We start from the raw sequence: 26,384 nt of genomic DNA on the forward strand, positions 1-26,384 counted from the left end.
GAAGGCACTTGGTGCGAAATGTGACTTTTTCTAGGGACAATGACATCTTGACTTGTCACTAATTCCAACATCTTGAAGAACTATTGAAACATCATGACATGTTGCTGAGATTAAGATGTACCTGCAAGAACTCACACCAGAATTTTCTGCCAAAATTTCCCTTTCTAATCGAACCAGACAACTTTGCTGCCAATGATCTGGATTCAACAGTGTTTCAAGTAGATGGGTACTGAGGATTTCAAAATGCAGCTCATTGAATTGCAATGTGTAGACTTACGGAGCCATGAAGTTTAGGGATCTGAGTTGCACACTTGAGGCCACTGAGACAGATCATGGGGTCTCTTATCATGGCCTGTTGGAATTCCCTTCTCAGGAAATTTGACTGTTTAAAGTGGCATTTTCACTGCTCTCAGCCTTTGGATCTACATACAGATGCAAACAGATATTTTCACATACGAAGACAGTTCTTTGTCCCTCCCAAAGTCATTTAACAGAGCACTCAGGCTTGTGTGCAGCTCTAGTATCAAACTGCAAGTTCTCAGATCTCAAGCTTGTAAAGGATCACACTAAATGTTAAAACTCTGCATCGTAATTTACTTACTAATGAAGCTGTTGTAAATAGGGCTAATAGTAACTTTAGAAAGGATCACCAGTCCTCAGAGCACACAAGGCAAAAGATCAAATTCTGGTACTCTGTCTCAGAATGGTTGCTGATCCCTGGATTAACCCATTTGTAAAAAAGAACAGAAATTGCAAGAGAGACTGAAGTTCAATCTTCTCTGAATACTGCCACTTTTGCCCCAGCCATATTTTATAGTCAGAACTTCATTTCCTCCCAACTTTGACATCTACAGTAGTCCTCATTAAAATCTTCACCTTTGTTTAATCATTTAACTGCCATTGAAGTTGATAGCATTGAAGAGAACCAGTTCCAAAACTGATTCCTGGGGAAATCTGCTTGTATACCATTCCTGCAGGACTGTGAACCATTGATAACTACTCCCAGAGAGCCATTAACCAACCAATTATGCACCCACCTTTTAGTAGTACTGATGTAAAATCCCATTTAATTAGTTATCTGGTTAAAGGTTAGGGTTAACTGACTAATTGGGGGTGGGAGGGCAGTTGGAGAGGCCACAGAAAGGGAGTGCACCAGCTGGGCTGAAGAGGTCTCATGTGAGTACTGTGGGGCTGAAGCTGCTCCATCCCCTGCTAGTTAACCAGTTAAAAGCTAAAATATCCCTATTTAGTAGCTCCGTCTATGTTGCATTTCCCTAGTTTATTGATAAGGGCATATAAGACTACCAAATGCTTTGCCAAAAATCTCGCTATGCCATATCTACCACTTCCCCCTTACCCACAAGGCTTATCCTATTAAAGAGGAATCCAGACTAAACTGATTTTGAAGGAATATAACCATGTGATTAAGTCAAGGTAGGTAGATGTTAACATGCTATGGAAGCTAAGAGCAGGCCTTCAGCTTTTGCATGCACAGTGTAACTCCTTGTTAGTTACACTTTTTAAGGCACTATATTCCCCTTAACATGCAATTACACACAACTTTTTGGGATGACAAATACACCTCCATATACATCAGCTCTGAATTTAACTCGTCTTCCTTCCTGCTCCATTTGCAATGAAATCTGGGCATGCTTTATACTAGAATTTCAGCCATACTGGTTTAAGATTTTACTGTCCTCTAGCACAGTTAACAGTTCAAGTCATTTGTGGGGTTTGCACAAATGGCTGAAAACTGCAGACAAAGCCTTTGTCAATTTTATCAGTTTTTAGACTTATACACAGGCATGATTTCCTGAAATTATTATTTAAAAAAATTCTTTACCCTGACCTTTTGTGAACTCCCCACCAAGAATTGCAAGAACCTTTATCAGTTTAAATGAAGTCTTCCAATGATATCCATAAGTAGTCTTGCTGGAATGTCACAGAACTGAAAAAAGGGTAATGAGATATGGGAAGATGTCAAATACCAGAATGATATGAAAATAACCAGAATGATATGAAAATAACCAGAATGATACAGGGATGAGGAACTGTGGGTTAAGGTTCCCACAATGCTCTGCTGCAACAGTCAATGTTTGCTGACTGAATGTGGCAGCAGTAAGCTGACCTTGTGAGGAGCAGGTAGGTAGGTGAGGATAGTCAGATTTGAATTTACAAAATACGCTACAAAATTGATAAAGAAATTTGAATTTCTCTTGTAGTCTAGATGTAGACTAAGTCAAGAAAGGTCAATGTAAGATTATGGAATTCAGTAGTACCCTTAAATGTGAGATTTCAAGGAGATGTCTCTACTAACCCAGCGTTTGACGTGCCATGATCGATTCTCTGAAGTTCAGTTTTGCTGCATCTGTGAATATGCAGCAAAAAAATCTCTGGGCTCAGCCCTTGACCCTGGTATTCCACACTATCGCGGGGAGTAACGGATGTCAATGAGAGTCCAAAGAGTCCAGATCTTCATTAGGGAAAAAGTCGATCCTGATACATCAGTTCTAGCTATGCCATTAACGTAGCTAGAATTGCGTATCTGGGATCAACTTTGTTCCTTACTGTAGGCCACGCCTAAAAGATCTAGTATCTTGGTGCAATACAGTCAAAATCTTCAGCACAGGCAAGTGAAAACACAGTAGTTAGCCACATAGTGAGATATCAGGTCTCCCAGCCCATATACCTTAATTTTTTATGGTCAGGAAACCTTTCTTCAATTTTATCATCTAGAACAATTCAATAAGGACTGAGTCATTTTCTATGGCTAAGCCTACACTTAAATTTAAAAGCACTGCCAGGCAGAGCTTTAAAAAAAGTGAAAGTTTGGCCACAGCACCAGTTCTGGGAGAGGGGTCTCCCAGTGCTCTATGAAAACTACATGTGGGGGGGTGCGCCTAGCTCCCAACATTGGAAGCCCATTTATACTGGTGCTTTACAGCACTGTGAACTTGTTGTTCTTGGGCAGGGGGAATGTGTCTGTCTCCCCCCCGCCAACCCTGAGCCAGAAAGCTGCAGTGCAGCACAGCGACAGGAACAGCGTAGAAAAGCTCCAGGGTTGTAAACATTCTTGAGAGGTGATTTAGCCTCTCAGACTCCCAAGAACTTGTGACTGGTTAGAATGTTATGAAGCTTTCCTAGCTCAGTCTCCTACGATTTCCTCATTTGGAAAGAAGGCACCATGAGGTCACATACCATATACCAGTGATGGGCAACCTAGGCTAGCAGCTGGGCCACACGACTGGCCTTCCCTCTCAGTGGGCCACGAGACAATCATAACCAAGATGGTCTCTTGACATAAGGCAGTTTTACCAAATTTACTGGATGCAAAGGGAATGCATGGATCACACAGTCTATGTTGTATGCTATCAGCACGCAGTTCACATTCCCTTGCTGTAAGTGTGTGGCACTCAGTAATACTGGTTGGAAAAAAAAAAAATGGATGAAAGCCAGTATATCTGGCAACTCTGTCCATTGGCAACCATAAAAAAAAAGTGTCGTGAACCCCACACTGAACCTCAATGGGCTGCAGGTTGCACACTACTGCTATACATAGCCCTTAAGCCAGCAATTCTCAACCAGGGTATGTGTACCACTAGAAACGTGCAGAGTTTTCCAGGGGGTACAAATATTCGTCTAGATGCAGGCCTAGTTTTACAGCAGGCTACTTGAAGAACAAGCAAGTCACTACAAACTAAAATGTCATACAACGAAATGTTTATAACTATGCACTGAAATGCAAGTACAATATTTATATTCCACTTGATTTTAAAATTGTATGGCAAAAAAAGCAAGCACTTTTGCAGAAATATTGTGCTGCAACATTTTGTCCTTTAAGGGTACATATCCTTTCACCTCAAGATCAGTGCTTCAGATTCAACTAAGGGGCTAAGCCTTGCACACTCTTGTGTGAGTAATTATATTGAAGTGAATGAATATTCGTATATGCATGAGTCACTTTGCATAAGTTTTAAAGCAAGTCCCGCAGTGGCTGAAACTATTATTCTGTGGTTGTTTGGTGAATTACATGTGATCTCAGTCAGCTCCTAAAAGCCAGCTGTTACTACAACAAAAGATACCATCACAATGGATGCTAATCTATATCTTTACTGGCAGTCCCAACAGCAAAACCTAATCACTAGTCGTAGCGAGTGAAGGATAGTTGCACCCTAAGAACTTGTCTCTCCAGAACAGGGAGGAGTCAGGATGGTTTGGTAGCTTTCACTGCCACTGTCCAGGATGCATCTGTTTTGTGGAAAGACTGAGGACCTCGTGTCTCCAAAGCTGTCAAACTCAAGTTCAAAAAATGGACTATTTTTAAATGCAGTCTAGAAAAGACAACACAGCTTTCCTAAGAGTTTTCTTTTTTTTTTTCTTTTATATCTTAATCTCAATCATGGAAATGTTTGTCACTTGCTGTGTGACAAGTGGATACTAATGTTGCAGATGCAATGTTGTTGTCCTGGCACCAATACAGCTACATAAGACACAAGGTGAGTGAAATAAAAGCTTTTAATCACACCAACTTCTGAGACAGAATTTCTGTGGATGTTCAGAAGTTAGTCTTACAAATCTTACTGAACCCACTTTGTTCCCATAGGTTTTGGGTTTTTTGTTTTGGTATGTGCAGGCTTAAGGGATAGGGAGAGTTATTTCTATTTCTCTTCTGTTAGACACACATGCACTTAGGAATACATCAAACCATGTAAGGACCAACGTATTGTATGTTACGGCACAGGCAATTTATATGCAAAAAGCAAACCCCAGTGGAAACCTGTAATAACTTCACTTGACTACTTTATACTAAGAGCAAAATTTGGCTGCAAGGTAAATGATAAAACAAATGTTTTCAAGGTTTGAAGAGGAGCTGGTTGAAGTCTGTAATAGTTGACAGTTTTTATTTGAAAACAAAAAACTTCTGTTTGGGAGGTGGGGGGGAAGGTAAAAACAAGCTTTGAGGTTTTCTACTTGGTGTACTTTGATGTCCAGTTCTCAGCCACGCGATTACTTCAGTATTTTCTGATTAAATGGGACCATGTAAACATTAGTCTTTCCTATGGCTGCTACTATAATTCTTAAAGTCTCAGGCAGGATTTGTAGTTCATTCTACTGGCATCAGAGGGAAAAATAGTTGGTGCACAGCACCTGGAGTTACTGAAGTCTACAGAACTAATCAAAACTCACCTTTCAGAAAGGCAAATTAAACTGCCAGTACCTTGATGGTCAACATGTTGTGGGGAAAAATAGACAAGCTCAATGAGCTCAAGCAGAGAATTCATTAAATACTCTGCTGTGAGCTAAAAATACTGGAATAAAAGGTCGCTTTGTAGTAAATAACTATCATTTTCTAAACAGAGCTGGCATTATGGGCTGTTACTAACTGCAGTTCATGCCAGACTAGCCTTTTCTAAAATGCTGTGATTTAAAAAAAACACCACACAATATATTCATTGACAGAGGTTTCCTTTAGAAAAGCTGATTCAGAAGCAGAATGTTTTAACTGATGTCTCTAAGCATTGCAATATTTTTCCTCTTAATGTTATACCTAGGAGCTTTAAATCTTTACCTCTACCCACTAAAAAGGTGAAACAACCACCACTGACCTTGCAATTGACAAAAACACCGTACATTCCATAGAACAGTCAATTTACTACTTGGAAATCATGTACCCCCCTTCATATCCCACTGCCTGTTCTAAACAAATGAGAGGAAACATGCCAATGGGACTTTCTATGAATGTAAAGTTCAATTACTCTGCCCCCAAAATTAGGCCCCCATTTCCCAAATACTTAAGCACGTGTTGAACTTTACATTCATAGAAAGTCCCATTGGCTTTACCAGAACTACTCACTTGCATGAAATTTGTAGGCTACAGACTCCAATTTGTCCCCAGTAATTCTCCTTCATAGGGTTTCCTCTCATGTCCTCAGCTCAATCACTGAAGCACAATCCTGTTTTCAGAATTTAAAAAGGACTGGCTATTTTCCTCCTGCCCATGTACCTGGATTAAGATTCCAAGTTATTTTTTTCCTTACGCTATCACTGACCTTTTTAATAGAAAGGCTTTTTTAGTGAGAAATCTATACGGAAGTAGGCAGAAAAAGTGCTAAGCAGGCCTACTGAAATGAAAAATTTAAATTCCCTGAAGACTACATGCCTTCCTGGATTGATGGGAAAGCCCTCAGTCCATTTGCTAGAAACAATGTGTGGGCTGGAGAGGAGGAAACAGTATACAGGAAAGTTATCCTCTCACACATACATGAAAGAAAGGATCATGTACTGAGATTGTCAGCGTACATTTACTGTAGAAGGCATACTACCTTCTACGTTCCCATGTATTCATTTGAAAAACATATCCCAGATTTTTCATTTTATACTTTGCCTCATGAAGCAATATCATGGACTTATTTAACATTGTAGCTTTATGAAAACTCCGTACCAGTACTCCTTATCCAAACTGACATAAATGACAGAAGAATGAGGCCCCTAAACCAGAGGTGCACAAAGTGGTGGATGGACCACCTTGGGGTGAGGAGGCGGCATGAAATGTTTTAAAGGGGGGAGGGGCACAGCACAATTGGGTGGTGGGTCTCAGGCTCATCGATCTCATTAAAAATGCTGAAATATATGTTAGTGTCTTTATGTATGTGTTCACATGTATATTATATACAGATTAATAAAGTTTTACATTCTACAGACATTTTCTTATACATGCTGAAAGTCTCCCCGCCCTCCATATGAGGAAATTAGACAGGTGGCGGGGTGGGGGGGAGGAGAATATTTTGCTAATTGTAGGATGAGAAGTGGGGCCCAGCATAAAAAGTTTGCTCACCCCGGCCCTAGACTACAAAAGCTTTTTGAGGCAGCAACAGTGTCTGTAAAGCACAATGTCCAGTGGGAATGCTATATAAAAAGGCATATTGAGCTTAAATAATTTTTTCATGCTCATAACTTTCCTGAATGCTTATTATATTGATCAGTATTGTCTTTACTTAAAATTATTTGTCTCAGCGTACATAACAAATACCATCCTCTTGCGCACACACAGTTATTATACCAATAGTTTATTTTAGATGTTTTGTTTCTTTTCTTCCAAATGAAAAAACTTATGCACACATATAACCTGAATTTTAGTTTGACCTTTGTATTGCATTTGGTATTAAAGTTACATTCTGCTTTACAGCTGAGGTTGATAATGTTTTTAACTCACATCCTTTTGTATTGGGTAGTTTGGGAATAACTATAGAGTGTTAAGTGACAATATTAATTGCATGATTTTACTGTTTAAGTAATGTATTTCATTCTTCCAACTATAGACATGTTGATTTTTTTTCAGTACCCAAAACAACTCCACAGTTCAGTGTACGCTTGAAGTGTAGTCTTTCCTTCAAATAGTTAATCCTCTCAAAGTCCGTACTACATATTCCCTTCCCACTTCAGTCTGCAAACAAGCTTAAATCATCTCGTGTACACAGGATGGATTATGGTTACATTTTAAACATTTTATTTTAGTAATTTAAAAAAAAAAAAGCCAAACAGGCAGTGTATACTCCTTCCTACACAGGCCACCAAGCATAACACATCATATTAGCAAGATCTGCCAGCTTCTCTGCCCTGAGTTTCTTCACTACAATCTCGTATCCTTTATAAAACAGATTAGGATGTTAGCCTTCAAGACTACTATAGTACAGAAGGCTGAAACACAAAAATTTTGCACGTAAGAGTAAAATTATTGACTTGGTCTCAGAACATCTGACTTTTTTTTAAACATGGCTATTTTCCCCACAGTTAACAATTTTGTGCCATAGCCCCATAATTGTGTTCCATTTGTATAAACCCATCTTCACATGCATCAGTGTCTTTGGGAATGCCTACACTGCATTAAGTCATCTGCAGGCTTGGGTCACATGACATGGACATGGGAATGAGGAGGGGGCTCTGACCACAAGGTTAAAATCTGCTGTATAGACATTAGGACTCAGACCATCTCTCACTCGTACTGCAGGCTCAGAGGAGGGCTGGGTATTGTGTAGACATTCCCTTTGAGAAAACATAGGGAAACATCTGTCTGGTGAACAAAACACAAACAGATATGAATTATAAACTAGTTAAATTCTGCACCTTGCTTAATGAGATGCACAAGTCAAAAATATTCCTTTTCAAAAAAGATGGAAGAAAGATGGTTAAACACATCAAGCCAGATTCTGATCACAACCATACCAACATTACTCTGAATTTACACTAATGAGATTAGAATCAGGTAAGCTATGAGAACCCTAAATGTGGAGGGGGAAGAAGTTACATAATAGTTCCTGCGATATTTTAAAAATCTAGCATGTTTTCCTCTTATGAAAAGTAACAGCTGATCTTCCTCTGAGGAAGCCATGATGTCCTCCCACGATAAGTGATGTAATTCAGAGACACTGTGTGGGAAGCTGAGAACATTATCTATTAGCACACAGTGACTATTTTAAAGCTGCCAATTGGATATTGCCATCTAACCTCATTAATTAGGAAAGGTCTTAGCCACTCTCAAGATGCATGATCACATCCACCACAAAATAAAATTATGTTCATACTCAGGAACACTCCTAGGGGCAGCCAAGGCCTGGCACATCCCCCCACTCTACCCAGGATCTCCCCTTCCCCCAGTTCTGCCCCCACTCCATCCCCTCACTTTCCCAAACCAGCACTAGGAGCCAGCAGAGTGGAGTGGGCTGGGGCCAAACTGCTCCACTTACCACCACCAGTAATTGCAGCAGCAGGCCCAACCCCTGCTGCTGGCACCAGGACCTCTGCTAATCCCCTGGGCTACCACTGACCCCCCCATGCCCTCTTAAGTCCAGAGCCCTGCACAGCATAGGGCCTGTGGTGGTTGCCCCAAACTGTCTTGTGTCTACATTATGACTTTTGTTGGTATAACTTTAGTGTCAAAACAGCTGAGTGACATAAGTTATATCCAGAGAAGCACTGATGTGGACATCTATGTCAATGGAAGAACTCATGGAAATGATATTATACTGACAGGAGAGTATTCTGCAGAATATGTTCGTGGCACCACAGAGCAGCTAAATGAACAGTCTTACAGTGACACAGTTGCCTCAGTATAGCTATGCCACTATATGCTCACCAGTGTAGACATGGCCCAAGTCTCAAGATAAACTAATGACAAACCACATGACTGCAGAAAAAGCTCCATAGCCAGTTTGTGGGCTTTGTGCAGAAGTTAAGTACTGTAAACCTTATTCAGATGAACTGAGATCAATGGGATTACAAAAATAAAAATTATTCATAAGCTGCACCTGTAATTTAACTCAACTTCAAAAAATGGGAAGATCTTACCTTTGCATCAGTTAGACTTATTGTTATGAAAGTACTACATAAATATATGATCATATGTGAGCGCTTTTTAAAAAAGCAGTTAACATACCAGGTGCACTTTTATACAGACACTTCTCCCTTTTCATTAACATATCCTCTCTCTAAGCAGAAAGCAATCAGCTAAAATGATGAACTTTTCCACTTGCAAAAACATGGACCATTAGTAATTGGTTCTCCAACATATCGAGACCAGCAAGAGTTCTATAATAAGCTAGTGCCCTTTATAACCTTTAAGGCCTCTGTACCGAGGCAAGAGAAAAAGCATATTGGGAATGTAAGTAGATCACCTGAAAAAAAAAAAATTCAGTTTGTGCGTGACTAGCAGAAGTCTTATAATAAAAAGATTTTTGGCCATGTTCATTAAGACACTTGCCAAAAGATTAAACTTACATATTCTTCCAGAAACAAAGTATTTGCATGGATATGTCTATTGTTATTGTGACTAAATACAGTGAGGAATCTTGGCTTAAATAGATGGGGCAGGAAAGCTTGTTCTGAAGATTTGGACCAAAAAGCTTTAACATTTCCACAAGCTTTCTGAGTTATGATTAACATGGCAACACAAGACTGTTGTTTAGATAATAATGCATATTCACAGCACTGTACTATTAATTTAAAAAGGTGTAGATATAATAATGTTTAAACTATTGGTTAGATCAATGCACAGGATAAAGCAGCTAAATATTCAGACTTTGGTCAGACTTCCTTTTACAGTCATTTAGTTAATACCAACTGTTTCCGCCACTTGCCATTTCTAGGCTGAAGAGCAAGATGTCCCAAAATCATCTTAAGCTAATTTTCAAAACAAGACTTGTAGTGCACAGGCTACACTGTGAAAGTCTCTTCTTATTTTGGGTAGGGGACAAGCCTACAAAAACACCAACCAAATGGTTACCTCAGATGTCCTCTGTCCAATTCATACAAAAAACCTGTCAGATAAGATGCTTTGAATTACTATCCAGCTGATACTCTCAAAGGAAACACTTACTTGTGAATCTTGTTGAACATAAGGTTTCTTTTACAAGACAGAATCATCATATTCAAGCAAAATATACTACACCCAGACACTTACCAGCACCTCTTTACTCTTCCTGTATTTCCACACGGTAAACAAGAGGAACAAGATAGGAAAAAAGCCACTTTTCATGAAAATTTGGAAGTCTAAAGTTCAAGAATATCCTTCAAACCTCAGCAACACTCAGGCTCTGACTGCCTGCAGTCTGTGTTCATTTACTTAAGCACTTGGTAATGCATGCTGACTGAAACGGGGGCTGACTCTGTTACGCAAGCTAGAACACTCCACTGCACGACACGCTATTGGTGGAAATCAGAACTCACATACCCCTCTACAGATTAATTAGTGGCCCCAAAAGGAAGAAAAGGAAGTAGGGGTGTATAATATCAGTTTTCAACACAAGCCTTAGCAATTCTTCTAGATTAGCATTTCAGAGAGATTGTTCTATATCTTGTCAGTCTTATGTAACTGTACTGATACAGAATATATTGTGGGATGTGCAAAAAACAAAACCTCACATTAAAAAAAAAGAAAAAGAGTTCCCTAATACAGTTGCTACTAAGACAGCAACAGGGGAATCTCCTCAGTGTACAGCTACATCAGAAACAGCAGCTGCGCCATGGTGGTGTAGGTGCAACAGCTATGGAACGAGTTTCTCCACTGCTATAGTAAAGGCACCTCTCAGGCAGTAGCTAGGTCAATGGACAAAAATCTTTTGTCTATCTAGCAGCATCTTATCTGGGTTTAGGGTCATCTTGATTACATCACACAAGGGAAGAGGAACTTCTCACAGCCCTGACCTTATTCAAACATAAGAAAATTGCTAACAGGAGCAAAAAACCTTCAGTGGGATTCTAATCCCTAAATATACTGTATATGCAGGACAAAAATAAATCCAGTCTTCTCAGCTGTAAATTGAAATTAAGTAATATAGATTTAATTTTTAATAGTTCAAGCTTTTCTGCAGTAATATCCACTCAGGGTGAAAAATTAGCACAAAAATACCATTTGTGAAAGGGCTCAAATCTGTTAGCACCTAACAGCTATGGGAACAGAATCCAATCCTGGGAGAAAACAATCAGGAACTTTTCATGCACTTTTACAACTGAATTGGAGATTTCAAGCTGAACTTCACAATACATGTTTTTCTACTACTGTGAACTTTTAATCAGGGGTGGGGGGGTGCCCAGTGACCAGTCTCTCTCATTATACACACCACCCTGATCATGCTGGGCCACATCCTGGTAGGATCTCATGCATCCAGCAGCGATTCCTCAGGCAACGCATTCTCTTAGCCACCAACAGTACATTGGTGCTTGCCAAGTAGAGAGAAGATTTTCTTCTCTTGCTGATCCTTCCTCTTCACTTGATGCCAGAAACCAAGAGGCAGCAACCAAGTGAGGAGACAGTACTGGCCCCACGCAAGATCCCCCTTCACCCGTATGCCGATCAAACCTCAGTCCTTCTCCATTTCCAATTACAGTCAATGCGAGAAAAATATGAAACCTAATCATGAAAGTATGTAATTCAAGTCACCAACCACTAAGGTACAAATCGAGACTTATCCCAGAAGCTGACAAAAAACAACCCATCAATATTCGATGGGCAAATACTCCATTTTACAGTGGAATAATGCAAAATCAAGTGAATTTTTTTTTTCCCCAAAATAGGAATTTTTTAAAATAACCATGTTCTCAAAATCCACTTCTCACAGCTGTTCCTTCACTTGCCTTCATGGATGTGTGGGTGAGGAAACAAGTCAGACAAAATACTCGGTACAGAATGTTAAGATGGAGGGACATTTAGGCAGGCATGCACAGTCATGTTGAAGTCCACTATATTAGAGCACTCTTTTTCTAACAAAAGGAAATGAAGGCCAAATATTGCTCAAATTATAAAGTATCTCCACTGAAGTCAATGGAATTACACTGCATAAATCCAAAGTGAGAACCAAATTTAGCCCATAGCAATTTCAAAAGCCATTTAACACACATTATATTCAAAGAGAAGAGGAAGTTACTCACCTTGTGCAGTAAGGATGGTTCTTTGAGATGTGTCCCCTGCAGGTGCTCCACTTGATGCTGGCGTCCCCCCGCACTGGCGCTTGTAGATTCTTCTACAGATGTGGTTTCCTCTGTCACTTTCTTGTTCTGCCCAGTGTGCGCACAGCAGGTGTCCCTCAGTTCTCTCTCTACCCTAGCAAACAGGGCAGGACGCTCCAAGGCAAGGGAAGGCAGTGGAGCACCCACAGGGAAATATCTTGAAGAATCATCATCACTGCACAAGGTGAGTAACTTCCTCTTCTTTGAGTAGCATCCCCGGGGGTGACTGTAAAGTAGTAGTTACTCTCTGGAGGTGAGTCTGAGGCCCAGTAATGATTATAGTCAACAGAATTGTTTATCCCACTTGAACGAAGGAAGCAATTGAAGATAAGACAAGACTATAGTGCTATGCAAAAGGTACTGCTTGAAGACCATGTTGCTGCCTCGCGTATGTGCATAAGGGGTACATTCTTGGAAAAGGTGATGGTGGAAGATACAGCCCTGATAGACTGGGTGGTGACAGCACTCGGAAGGTCTTTCTGGTGAAGAGCGTAACCGGTGTGAATACAGGTGGAAACCCACCTGGACAGCAGCTGAGATGAAATAGGATAGCCCTTGAATCACTCCTCAAAAGAATAGGAAGAGCCTAGGAGACTTGTGCCAAGGCTTCATGTGATTGATTGGGCATTGGCCTTCTACATCAATGTCCAAAGTGTGTCATACCACAGGCACAGGATCAGAGTGCAGCTTTGGGAAGAATGCAGGTACATGGATAAGTTCATTGATATGAAATGGAGAGGGGATCTTAGGGTAGAACTTAGAATGAGGGTGAAGTGACTCTATCCTTAGTAATCATCATTTAAGGAGGTTCAGTCATCAGAGCCGCAAGCTCCTTGACCCTCCTGACTGACATGGCCACAAAAAACGAGACCTTCATTGACAGATGGAGCCAGGAACATGTCACCAGGAGTTAAAAGGGAAGCTTCATGAGACAGCCAAGTACAGGGTTATGGTCCCAGATGGGGACCAGAGGATGTACTGACAGAAAAGTGTGTTTTGCAGACCTGTCAAAACACATTTGGTGATGGTGCAGGACTGGGACTGGTGACCCTCACTGAGGCACTTAATGCAAGATGTGTGGCTATCAGAGACCAGGATGGCTTCACTGCATGTTGCACAACACCTGAAGCCAAGAAAACTCAGCATGGCGATGACAGAGTAACTGACCCTAACAATAAGCCTACCAAACCTTTTATTTCGAACTTTAAACAGGAAAGGTAACTTGGACAATGGAAGAACAAACAAGCAAATGTCTTTTGTTTTTCAGTGAAAGAAAGAGAGAGAGAGAGAGAGGGCACAAAGCTCTGTGTGTAGGAGAGCACGGTAGAGAAGGAACTGAAGGCTGCACGTGCCCCAAGTAGAATGAGGTGCTACTGTGCCATGTGCGGTGTGGAAAACCATGTCTATAGAACAATCTCTGAGTGACACCCAGAGAGGAACACCGAGGGGGACACCAATTGAAGATTCCTGAAGTCCCACTCAGTCCACTGAACTCACTATGAGTTTTGCTTTAGTGGAGATTCCAAGATTTGGCTTAAATACCAAAAAATTTTAAGAACTCGGATTTTTAATTCAGCCCTTTTCATGAGACTTGCTGACCTTGTTGTAAATGTAACCCCAGCGAAGAACCTAACTCAGAAGGAGTTTGTTGAAATAATTCTTCTACCTCACCTTGCCCTCAGAATAAAAAAGGTGTTACAGTGATCAAAGTATCTTTTAATCATCTAGTACATGACTCTCTGCACCATCCCTTTAATCGGCGACAGATTATGTTGCCCATAGTAAGTTTTCAGGTCAGGTCCTAGAGAATATTCAAGCTTGGAAGGATTAGATTTTTAACTGGTAAATATTGATCAATAGACAAATATTTCCATCTCTAATAATCTATATACACATCAAAACACAGGAAAAACCCACTGCCTGAGAACCAAATTGATTAAAGGGTATTTACTTAGTACTGTTTGACATGTGATGTTGACACTGTGTGCTAACTTTTATAAAATTTTAACTTTTTACATCTTAGTTTCTACTGTCCTTAAATAATTATACTCTGATCCAGCCCCACATCATAATTTTGCATAACTGTGAAAGTTTACATAGATAAAACTAGAAAAATGCTTAAAATAAAAATCCATATTATCCAAAAATACAACTCAAATGGGGTATCTTATTTTGCTAAGTCTAATTCACTAAGCTATAAACCCACCGAGACATGATTTTAAGTCACAACATGGCTAAGTTCACCAGCCCCGGTGTATATTCACTTGTACCACAGTCCACCTGTATCAGTCTTAAAGTGAGGGTAAGGCATATTACATGCTAGGATTCAATTTCATTGTAGTGGAGTTTGCGCAACATCAGCCAACACTGCATTTGGTCCAGTGGTGTTAAAATATTGGTAGCACAAAGGTTTGCTCTAACATGTTCCCCTCTTTGCTGTTGACAGAAGTCCATATCCTAGGAAGGCTTCTGCTGGGGGCGGGAGGTAGTGAACACTCCTTTACTCATCTTCTACACACCATTAATTATTCCTAGACCTTCATCACATCCCCTATCATCTCTTTTCCAACCTGAGCAGTCCATCCTTTTAAATCTCTCCTTATGCTGAAGTCTCTCCTAACTTTTGTATCCTTCCCTACAACTCTTCCATTTCTAATAAACCTCTTCTGATATGGGGCAATCAGAACTGTAAGGGCACTTGTACCACGAATGTATATAGTGGTGTTACATACACATAACCGACAGAACTGGAAGAGACCTCAAGAGGTCATCAAGTCCAGTCCCCTGCCCTCTCAGCAGGGCCAAGCACCATACCTGACAATTTTTTTTAATCTGCTTGCCCCAGACCCCTACATGGCCTCCTCAAGCATTGAATTCACAACCCTGTGCTTAGCAGGCTAAAGCTCATTGGTTTGAGCATTCTCCGCCCACCCCAAATCATTACAGCAGTCCTATTCCTTATGCTGAATACGGGACAGCTGATAAAATTACTCATATTCAAGCAAGTTCAATGGCAATCAATAAGAACTATGCAGCACAGCGATTCAAACTAACATGAAGATGAGTGAGTCCATGTTCAAACTACACAATACACTCATCCCTCGTTTAACAAGTACTTACGTGTACGAGTTTAACAAGTACTTACTTACAAGTTATGAGTACTCACAAAAAAGAGGGACATACATACATAAAAATATACCTTTGTTCACTAAAAGAGTGAACCTCCCCCGCTTATATGAGCAGCTGTGGGGTCCCTGGCCAGGGCACAGGGAACCTTCAGCCCCACCCAGCCTTCTTTCAACACCCCTGGCCCACAACTCCCTGCACACCCCCCAGCCCTGCCTGCTCCCAACATGCACCTAGGCCCAGGCCGAACCCCCCAGGCACTGCGCCCTTTCCAACACCGCCCCCCCCGCCAAAGATTCACTTTTCAAGCTGCATGCTGCCACTCCTTCCCCCAATTAGGAGCACTAGGAACCAGAGACTTTCACACATATTTTAGTGGGAATTTAGTGTTCCCCTTACAAGTTTTTTGCCTACGAGCAGAAAAATTGGGAACCAATAGTGCTTGTATAGTGAGGAATGAGTGTATCTCTTTTTCTATACTTATTTATATTTAGGGCTTCCAGGTTCACACTGGGAGAAATGATCTACACTACTAATTCTAACATTACTCTTGCTCTCAGTGCATGTGTGCAAGCGAGAGACAGACCTGAACCTCCCTGGACAGTGCTCTCCATCCTCCATGCCTGGCTGGGCATTGGGATAAGACCATCTCTCCCAAAGCAACATGTTGTGGAGGGGGAGGGAGAGAGGAAAGGTGCACCATGAAGGGTCACATGCCCTTGCTGCTGTTTCTGATACTTGCCATAATGTTTACACCAGAATACATCTTTCAACACTTGGTGGACAGGAAGGGACAAGAGCGGTGTCCAGCTGCAGGAGTGGAGGAGTAAGTATTTTGCTGCTTCCTGTCCACACTATTGAAAAACAGCTGACACCTCAAAGCTGCTGCCGGCCACCAACATAAGTCAGCTACCTCCTGTCCCCAGACTACACTAAATGCAGGAAGGGATGAAGCACTATGACTCTTTTGTGCAAAAGAGCCCAGGGAACCTGACTGCAGGAGCCTCAGCAAACCCATCCAAGAAAATGGTTCAGCAGCAGAGGATGCATTGCAGGAGGAATGAGGGACACCACTGGTGAAGAAGGGGCTAGGCTTCTGCTCATGGGCTACTGTGGAACCTACAGCATCAGGGCTCAGACAGGCTGGAAATCACTTCATCCCCTGCCACTTCATAGCAGGCTGAGGGGAAGAAGTTTCCTTGCGCTGACATAGTGCAGGACTTTAACACACACCTGGCTCCCCCTGGTCAGCACATCGGGCCAATAAAAGTCTTGGGCTTTCCTGTGGCAGTAAACTAGCCAGACACAATGGGGGAAGGAAGTACCCTGTCAGCCAGGATGTTAGGGAGCTGAGCACTCTGGCATGGGTTGATTCTCTGTATAATAGTGAGCGAGACACCCCCTGCACCCTGGACAGATATGGAGAAGTACTAAAGTAGAGGGCTGGGGGGAGACTGAAGGAGCAAAGCAGGGAGAAGACACCCACAGGGGGAAACATATAAAGGGCCAAATGTGGGCAGCAGAGCTGACACATAACCAACCCGTTACTGTCTGGTGCTTATATGCACTCACCAGTGGTCACAAAGCACAGCCAGTGTCAGCTTGAAATTGGGGTGGGGAGGAGGGGTGGAGAAGGGAAAAGACGACTCTGCTGGCTGAGATCTGGCACACAGTTGAGGGTTGTGCTGACATTCCAGCAGGAGAGAAGTTGACCCTCACACACTGCAGCTTTGCCCTACCCACTAGCCTTGTATACCCAGCTCACTCAGATAACTTGATCCTCCCACTTGCTGCTGGTAGGCAAACAGCTGGTGAGCAGGGACCTGGCTAGCAAGCAAGACCCACCAGTACCAATTTGGGGGTGAGGAGTGCTCAACAGAAAATACAAACAATTTGCCCTTTTAAAAAAAGGCCTAAATTTTCTATAAACTACTCAAAACCGCTACTTCAAAAAAAGACAGTATCAGTTTATACAGTGAATGCAAACAACCCAAAGTTGAAATTTGTTGTCAGGTAGGTCATTACTATGACTACGGTAGCTCTCTTTAAGCAGTATGCAGAGTGAATGAAGTACCACCCTAGTCAAGGAAGCCACCACAACCCTTCCTGACATTTGGCGAGTTTTAGTAAGGGATGCCAGGGAGTCCTCTTCAGCATGTCACTTTACTCAGAGCTGACTGCATTAGCACTGGCAATAAAAATATATTATATAAAAATATAAAGTTACATACATCTCTCCACTAAAACAGAAAAGAGAAAATCCCTGGCTTGGCAGTATGGCCACAGTTGCCTTATTTCTGAAGCCATTCATTACTTTTGAATCGAGTTGATTCTTCCACGAGAAGCCCAGTAATACAGACTTAAACACCAACAGACAGTACAAATGCAGCATTGCAGACCACAAAGACCACGTGTAGGGGAGCTAAATGTGACGTGTGTTAAGTCCACAACAGGCTTTGAGCCCTGACATCAAGCCATGCATTAAAAAACTGGTAATTTCTTTGTCATCTGTAGCAGAGACTTGAATAGAAGATATTATCACACTTGCCTGGGGACATTTGTAGAGGGCCTGCCTGTGAGGATAGGTATTGTCTAGTACTTTTGGTTCACCACTTTCATCAACTACTGAACTGGCAATAAAAAGAATAAAGCACTACTGACCATGAGAGAAAGTTTGAAAAAAAGTGCAGCAGAGCAGTTTTAAGTAATAGCAGGAGGGTAAAACCAGAAAGGGATAAGAACCATTCCTACTGAGGCCTCAGCTACACACAGTGTGTTCATAAAACATTTTGTTTAGGATCAGACTTTAAATGGTACAACTGACGTTGATGCTGTTATCCTGATACAAAGATCCTCTATGCTGATGTGGTTTATTTCCCTTCCTGTATGGGCACCTGTTCAAATATAACTGTACCACTACCTATACCAGTAAACTTGTGGGTATACAAAGCCTTTGTTGCAAAAAATGTGACAGACTAAAATGACACTCAGGTTTGCAACTCTCTCCACCTCCACTCTTCATAAGAAGAACTGGGGAAAAATTTTCAAATACTATAACTCAATTAGAGCTCAACGTAGCATTGCCCTGTACTCCCCACTTCAAGATGCTTTGTTTGAACACTAGTAATAACCAGAGCAATTTCCCAACATCCCATTGACTCAGAAAACTCACTCTGGAGAATGATTAAAAAAAACAAACAAACAGCTCTCAAAGCAGTGTCCATGGAACAAGAGGAATCCACCACTGAGCTGCTTTTATAACAATGGAAAAGAAATTGTAAAGTCCTCAAACAGGGTGTTTCCCCATAGTTGGAGTCAAGTCCAGGATTCCTGTTTCCCCAAAGGCTTGTAAAGACCAAAGCAATTATACAGCACCTCTGCACCCTTTCTGACTGTTCCTGTCTTTGCTGCTTTTCTTGTGTACACATCAGTATACAGACGCAAACTGCAGACATAGAAAAACAAAAGCAGAATTGAACTGCTGCTTTATCCAAAGAGACAAGACCAGTACGGACTGCAAGTTACCAGGGGAAATGCAGTACAGTAAACATATTCACATTAATCCAAGTTTATCTCCTTAATCCCAAGATCCCAGAAGAAAGATGTGGGACCAGTTTAGGATGACACACGAGGACAGTCCACAAACGATATACATCTAGGAAGTACTCCACAATGTGGAAAAAGTTACAGAACCACTAGGTAGGCAGCATTGTCAGGTTGGGTATTAAATGTCCAGTGAGACATTTGGTGCTAGTAATGACCCTTACAGCCAAATTTGGTTTTAGTTCCACTGGTGCAAATAGGGGTGACAACATTTAAGGTTTGTCATTCATGGCTGTAAATCTGAAGTAAAAGGGATCAGAAAAAGGGCTTAACAGAATTGCCAAACCCAGGGCTTCACACACAAACAACCCCTCCCTCTCTATATCAGACCCCCCACCCATCAAACAAGAACCCAGAGTCACTCAATTGTTTCACACCAAACTGTAATACCTGAAAGATATGGTATAAACATTCTACCCACAATGCACAAAAATGGCAGTTTGCACAAAGGCTTGGTTCAAAAACTAGTTTGACCATTACAATCAGTCTGAAATTAAGACTAATTCTAGAGGGAAGAGAGACTTTGAGCAATCCTACATCTGACTTCTTACTCATGCCAAAAAAGTCCTTTCAGTTAGGTCCTGATGCTGCAAATACATATGCATGTGTGCTGAACTTTAATAAATAACTTTCAATACTCCATGCATGCTTGCAGGACTGGGGCCTTAATAGATCAATCTGTTAGTGGAATAATTCCAGATTTATACTTGCCTGATTGGCCTAGAATCCGTTCAATATATGAAGAGCGCTCTCAATGTTTTCCATACTGACACCTGCCTCCCAAGAACGTTGCTCCATATCTATCTAGCAATCTGATTCAGCAATATGGAAAAGAAAGTGTAGTCAAGATTCTGGACACTTTGCAATCCATGTTCCAATGAGCCAGCTGTGAAAGGAAATGCTCACTGCAACTTTTTACAATATGAAAATTAAGTGCCAATTTCTCTGATAGTCTCCTCTAAAAATGGCACCATTTGTTTCATTCGCTATATCCCAATGCAAGGTAGTTGTATACAATTTGTGCTAGGTATCAAGGAAAGAAAGAAAAGCCTACCATGACTATAGCTCCTTGTGAAAAAATTAGATGTACTTTTTCCCCTCACTGGACAAATATACAGGTACAAGGGTATCAAAACAAAAAGCAGTCAAGTAGCACTTTAAAGACTATTTTGCTAGTTTTTTAGGTGAGCTTTTGTGGGACAGACCCACTTCTTCAGACCATAGCCAGACCAGAACAGACTCAATATTTAAGGCACAGAGAACCAAAAACAGTAAGCAAGGAGGACAAATCAGAAAGATAATCAAGGTGAGCAAATCAGAGAGTGGAGGGGTTGGGGGGAAGATCAAGAATTAGACAGTCTTCAGACATGCTATCTGGGTGTAGCTGCCCTGTAGTGCATTTGATGATGCTCTATGGTGACGGAAGAATGTTCTTCCATTGGTATAATCAGTGCCTTTTATTTTTTTTGTAAAAGAAGTGGAGTAGTAGTCAGCTGGCTCCCCCTGTTCCTCACCCAGCCAATCCCATGGTTGGGCTGCTGAAGCGCCAATATTCAGTACTGGTGAGTACTGGCACAAAAAAGGCCCTGCGTACAGTAAATCCACCTATTTGGAAATGGTAGGTATGTTGGCCTTTGACACAGCACTGTCCACATCAGTGCTTAGGTCAGCATAACTTATGTCACTCGGAGGGTGGCTTATTCACACCCTGAGAGAGACAATACGTACCAAAGTAAGTAGTTGTGTAGACCTAGCCACGGAATGAGCCTTACCAAAATCAATCAACTGTAGTTATACAGATAAATACAGAGAGACATCAAACATTTAATTTTAAAATCCTCATTCATGGCACAGCTGATAGACATCAAGGATCACAAAAAGGCACCTTTGGGAACTAGTAGCAGTATGATTTCCTTTTTCCTACCACTAAAGCAAAGAAGAGTTTTACACAATTAATATGTTGCCAAAATAACATGCTTACAAAGAACTCCAGCCTTTTGGAATAGTTACTTCCAATCAAAATGTGAATGTATGGAACATTTTCTGTGTGCGCCACATTACAAGAAGTTTATTCACTCTATAAAAGAGAACAGACAGAAATGCTGCAGTTAAATGTCCCTTTTTTCTGGTACTCTTTGACATGTGTCAAAGTTATTATTTAAATGAATAATAGAAATAAAGCCTTTGTTAAAGCAAACACTGTTGCTGGACTAACCATGGAAGGAGCTGGAGAAACAGCTTTTCTTGGTGGAGTAATGTAGTGGAGTGTTGAGGTGTTTTGGACTGCATGTGTGAAAAAACAGACTTGGAACTTTTAAATCCAAGCAACCAGCCAGTGACTGGTCTACATTTCTAGGGATACTGTCTCATAAATTCTCAAGCAAAAACAGACTGGAATAGGGAGGGAGTTACAGGCCAAGTTTTGTCCTTACCCTCCCTGCAACCTGCTGTAATTCTAGAGTTAACAATACTGAATTCAATGGAATTAAGTCATTGTGAGAGAGAGAGAGACAACTATCTGGCCAATTGACATCAGGGAGGTTGCACTGGGACAGATTCAGCCAATACATATAATTTAACTAACCATTGTGGTTAAGAAGTTAGAAAGACACTTCACAAATAATTACAGTGCAACCACTGAGAGTGCTCTGATGTCAATTTCTACTATTTAATTTTCCTCACAGCTTGTTCAAAGAGACTGAGGCACCAGAAGTCTTTGTATTTTGCAACATTTCAAGGTATAAGTTTCAGATAGCTGTGCAGCATGGGTCAATTAAGGAGCAATTCCCATACCCTTGCACTGTCCTGTAATAGGAAAAGAAACTCCAACACAGATAAAGAGTATTAAATCAGATGGTTTTCAGAATCCACCTGCATCATTGCTATGGCCCTATCGTCTCTAGTCCACTGATATTTAAGATAAACCACTACCAACAAAAACCTGCTTCCAAAATTGTATCCCGAAACAGATTTTCAAAACCTTTAGAGGGAAACAAAATACAATGGGTGTGAATCTTCTTTCACTTTCATTAATACTGATCAGGTTTAAAAACTACTTCAAGAGAACAGTAACAGAGATAGCTGTGCTAGTCTATATACTATCAAAAACGAAAAAGCAGTCCAGTAGCACTTTAAAGATGAATAAATAAGTTGTTAGTCTTTGAAGTGCTCCTATACTGCTTTTTTTGTTTTACTTAGAGAGAGTCAGTATTCTCGTGATACTGCTTTCTACTAACTTGGTGCCTAAAGTAATTTTAAACAATGCACAAAAATGATTTTACCTCCTTAACCTGACCTACAACCATCGACTTACAAGTTTCTCTTAAGACAGCTGACAAGTCTTATGCCAATCACTCCAACGCTAATGAGAATTAGATGTTAACATGGCTCCAACAATTTCATACTAGTGAAATCAGAATTGGGCCTGATGTCACTAGGTAGTCCCCTCCAACTTCTGAGTTGTTTCCCTAGCTTCCAGGGGATAAAACTGATCAGTAATTCTTAGTTTGAGAGGTATTTGCAAAATGAGTCTACTCTTGTTTTCTAGCAGGTCCAAAGCCTCCTAACCCTCTCCAAATCCTGGATGGGTGAAGTTTCCCCACAGGGCTGGTGATGAAATTCTCTCTTCTACCACCAAGGCACAGAGCTGTTGAAGTGCTCAGCAGTTGCAGCCGCCTCAATATACACTCCCTCTCTGTGGCTACGTCTACACGTGCATGCTACATCGAAATACCTTATTTGTAGCGACAACAAAATAAGCTATTTCAATGAATAGCGTCTACACGTCCTCCAGGGCTGGCAACGTTGACATTCAACGTCGACAACGAAATAGGCGCTGCAAGGGAACATCTACACGCCAAAGTAGCACACATCGAAATAAGGGTGCCAGGAACAGCTGCAGACAGGGTCACAGGGCAAACTCAACAGCAAGCCTCTCCCTTAAAGGGCCCCTCCCAGATACACTTGCACTAAACAGCACAAGATCCACAGAGCCAACAACTAGTTGCAGACTCTGTGCATGCAGCATGGATCCCCAGCTGCAGCAGCAGCAGCCAGAAGCCCTGGGCTAAGGGCTGCTGCACACGGTGACCATAGAGCCCCGCAGGGGCTGGAGAGAGAGCATCTCTCAACCCCTCAGCTGATGGCCGCCATGGAGGACCCCGCTATTTCGATGTTGCGGGATGCGGACCGTCTACACGTTCCCTACTTCGACGTTGAACGTCAAAGTAGGGCGCTATTCCCATCCCCTCATGAGGTCAGCGACTTCGACGTCTCACTGCCTAACGTCAAAGTTAACTTTGAAATAGCGCCCAACACGCGTAGCCGTGACGGGTGCTATTTCGAAGTTGGCACCGCTACTTCAAAATAGCGTGCACGTGTAGACGCAGCTTGTATGAGTATTTGGCCAATGAAATTATATTGTCACTAATTCACTGGTACGCTCCCTTCAGAACTCCCACTGAAGTAAACAGCACAAAGCTTAACTCCATACCATGCAGGGTACACCAATCCATACCTGGGATTCTGAGACAGCACTGTGCAGCAAGACAGGAACAACTTTGCTGTCATATGCGTGCTGCATGCCAACAGAATGGGAGGGAGAAGGGCTTGGAATATAATCCTTAAAACACTGATAACTACATTCATCTTCAGTGCACGAGCCCCCCTCCCACTCCAACACAGGCTCTTTCCTACCAAGCAGGAGAAGATATTTCACCCTTCTCTGAGAGCCTCTGGCCTCATTTATGACCCAACTTGCAAAGCCTCCAGTTATGCCATCATAAAAAGGCAACTGGATACTCAGCATGTGCTCCTGCCATCACTCCACCTTCCTTTTATTGGCTGCGTTTGAGCTTTAGGCAGGGCACGGGTCATGTTGAGAGTACAGTATGGTCTCAGTAAACGAATCCAGAGAACATGACCCTGCTCTCACACGGATGGCCCCCGATTCATACAGTAATCTCCCACTTTACGTGGCTTGACGTTCACACAATGCGAAGTTGCTGGGCTCTCAGCCTGCTGACTAAGAGGCCCTTCCCCCTGACTTCCAAGAGCATCGCTAGGCACCGCTCTGGGAAGGTAGAGGGAAGGCTTTTAGCTCTCCTATCTACCTGGTCACATGTGCAGCTATGCAGGCTAAAATGGGTGTTGCATCCCTGATCCCATGTCATGGCATATACCACGTATCTGATGAACAAAACAAAACAGCAGAAACGTAGCACTTTAATGACTAACAAAATTATTTATTTGGGGATGAGCTTTCATGGAACAGACCCACTTCATGATGAAAATACATGCTTTGTTTTCCATCAATATTCTAGTGCAGTGATATTCCACAAATTCAGATGCTCAGTTACCCAAATGGCAGACTCAGCCAACCTTCCCCACAACTCTCCAACAGGCTTGGCACTTCCCCATCAGCAGTGTGGGTGGCTCCCTGCCCTGCCATTGCTGAAATAATGGAACTAAATTTCATTGCTTTAACAACTGGATCCCCAGCACCATTACCCCGCTCCCCAAGCCACTAAGCCAATTAAATTTAGTTCCATTATTTCAGTAGCGGCACTATATGGAGTTGCAACTGACTCAAAGAGCTGCAGGTTGCCAACTCCTTGTCTAGGAGAGCAAAGGAAAATGCAGCGGAAGCAATCATTCATTTCTGAAACCTTGAAGCAGCAAATATTTTAGAACGACAACATTTTTGAAATTTGGAGGACGAAACTGTGAAAACTAGTCTAAGAGATAAATCTGTCCACTAACATTAGCATAAGTTCCTACTGTGACAGGTTTGTTATTTAACTGATTAATAGTTTAGAATACATTAACCTGTGACAACTCATAGGAGCCAAACTGCAATCCTTAACTCCTAACAATACATTTCTATGCTCCTAAATTGGAGTATTTGGCATTAATAAGACACGTAGGATACTTCGGCCCGTGGAAGTCATTGAACTGCGTCCCTTTTAAAAGGCTTACTTCCCTTGACAGTAAAGGAATCTACACTGAGGAATCATTGTAAAATTGGGTCAAGTTAAGAGTCATCTCTCCCTTACAGCCCTACCAGATGTGGAACTGCGACAGCCCCATTTCCCCCAACTTCAGAAATGAAATCACAGGGAGGGACAGGTCAGAAACTATTCCTGGCAGGAGCAGCTTGGAGAAGGTGGGACCAGTAGTCACTAAGGATGACTGCAGCTATCACTCACAAAATGTCACTTCTAGCACTGTTTGCACTTACCCCTGTAGCTCTTTCTGATCCTTTAGCTAGTTGGACAGAATCTCTTTAACCAACTCTGTTCGCTCCACTTATGGTGCTATCCCTTTCTCCTACCTCTTTGTACTATATCTAGATTGCAGTCTCTTTGGGGCAGCAGCTCTTCTTATACATTTCTACTGTGCAGGAATGTATCATCCCAAGGTCCTGTTCTTGATTAGCTACTACAGGTTGCACCTCCCTCATCTGGAACCCTAGGGACCTGAATGGTCCTGAACAAGGGGAGTTGCAGGACAAGGGGAGGTCAGGCCAGCTGCCTGGAAGGGAGCACCACTACTACAGGGATCCCCCACAAGGCTGCCAGGCTCCCATCATAAAGGGTCCCTGCGGCTGTAGGACTGCTCGGTTCTCTCAGCTGGTCTGGGCCCCCCAGCCTGCCTTCCCTCCCTCTCCCGCACCTCACCAGCAGGGCTCCTGGTAGGGGTCCAGACCGAGGCTGGGCTCCCTGCTCTGGAGCTCCCAAGAGTAGGCTGCCGGCATGCCTCTGCTGTACTAAGCTCAGCTGGAGCTCTGTGGTCCAGGTGCTCTCTCCTCCAGCAACATCCACTGTTCTGCCAGATGCAGGATGTTGCCAGATGAGAGTTTCAACCGATAGCGCCATACTAAAAATAATGAAAGGAGGTCAGACCAACTGATTTGAATGGTCCCTCAAGATTTTCAGAATGCAGGATAGCTGGGGGGCTTTTGCTCCAGGACTTTCTTTAGTCACAGAGCATCCAGCTTCACCATGAAAAGTTAAACAAAATAATTCATTGTGTTCATTTAACTTTACAAAATGGAGAAGTAGGAGATCTGGGGCCCAATCCTGCAGCTATAACGCCATGTGAGTAGTCTCATTAAGTTCTATGGAGCAAGTCACAAGAGTAAGGACTGAGAGAAC

General features: G+C 42.0%; 1 protein-coding gene across 3 annotated transcripts in view; it reads right to left on the minus strand.

Annotated features, from left to right (window-relative positions):
• The window catches only part of PELI1 (pellino E3 ubiquitin protein ligase 1), a 52,204-nt gene that overhangs the window by 14,502 nt on the left and 11,318 nt on the right, over nucleotides 1–26,384 (minus strand). Inside the window, exon 2 of one of the 3 annotated variants that reach the window (XM_074989404.1) lies at nucleotides 1,850–1,948. The exons of 1 other annotated variant lie outside the window; for it this stretch is intronic. The gene's annotated coding sequence lies outside the window, so the exon portion shown is untranslated. Of the gene's footprint in view, nucleotides 1–1,849; nucleotides 1,949–10,456; nucleotides 10,500–26,384 lie in introns of those variants that run through there. One more of the 3 variants, XM_074989405.1, reaches the window with a different exon arrangement.

This window comes from Carettochelys insculpta, chromosome 3 (assembly GCF_033958435.1).
Source record: "Carettochelys insculpta isolate YL-2023 chromosome 3, ASM3395843v1, whole genome shotgun sequence".
Lineage (NCBI taxonomy): Eukaryota > Metazoa > Chordata > Testudines > Carettochelyidae > Carettochelys > Carettochelys insculpta.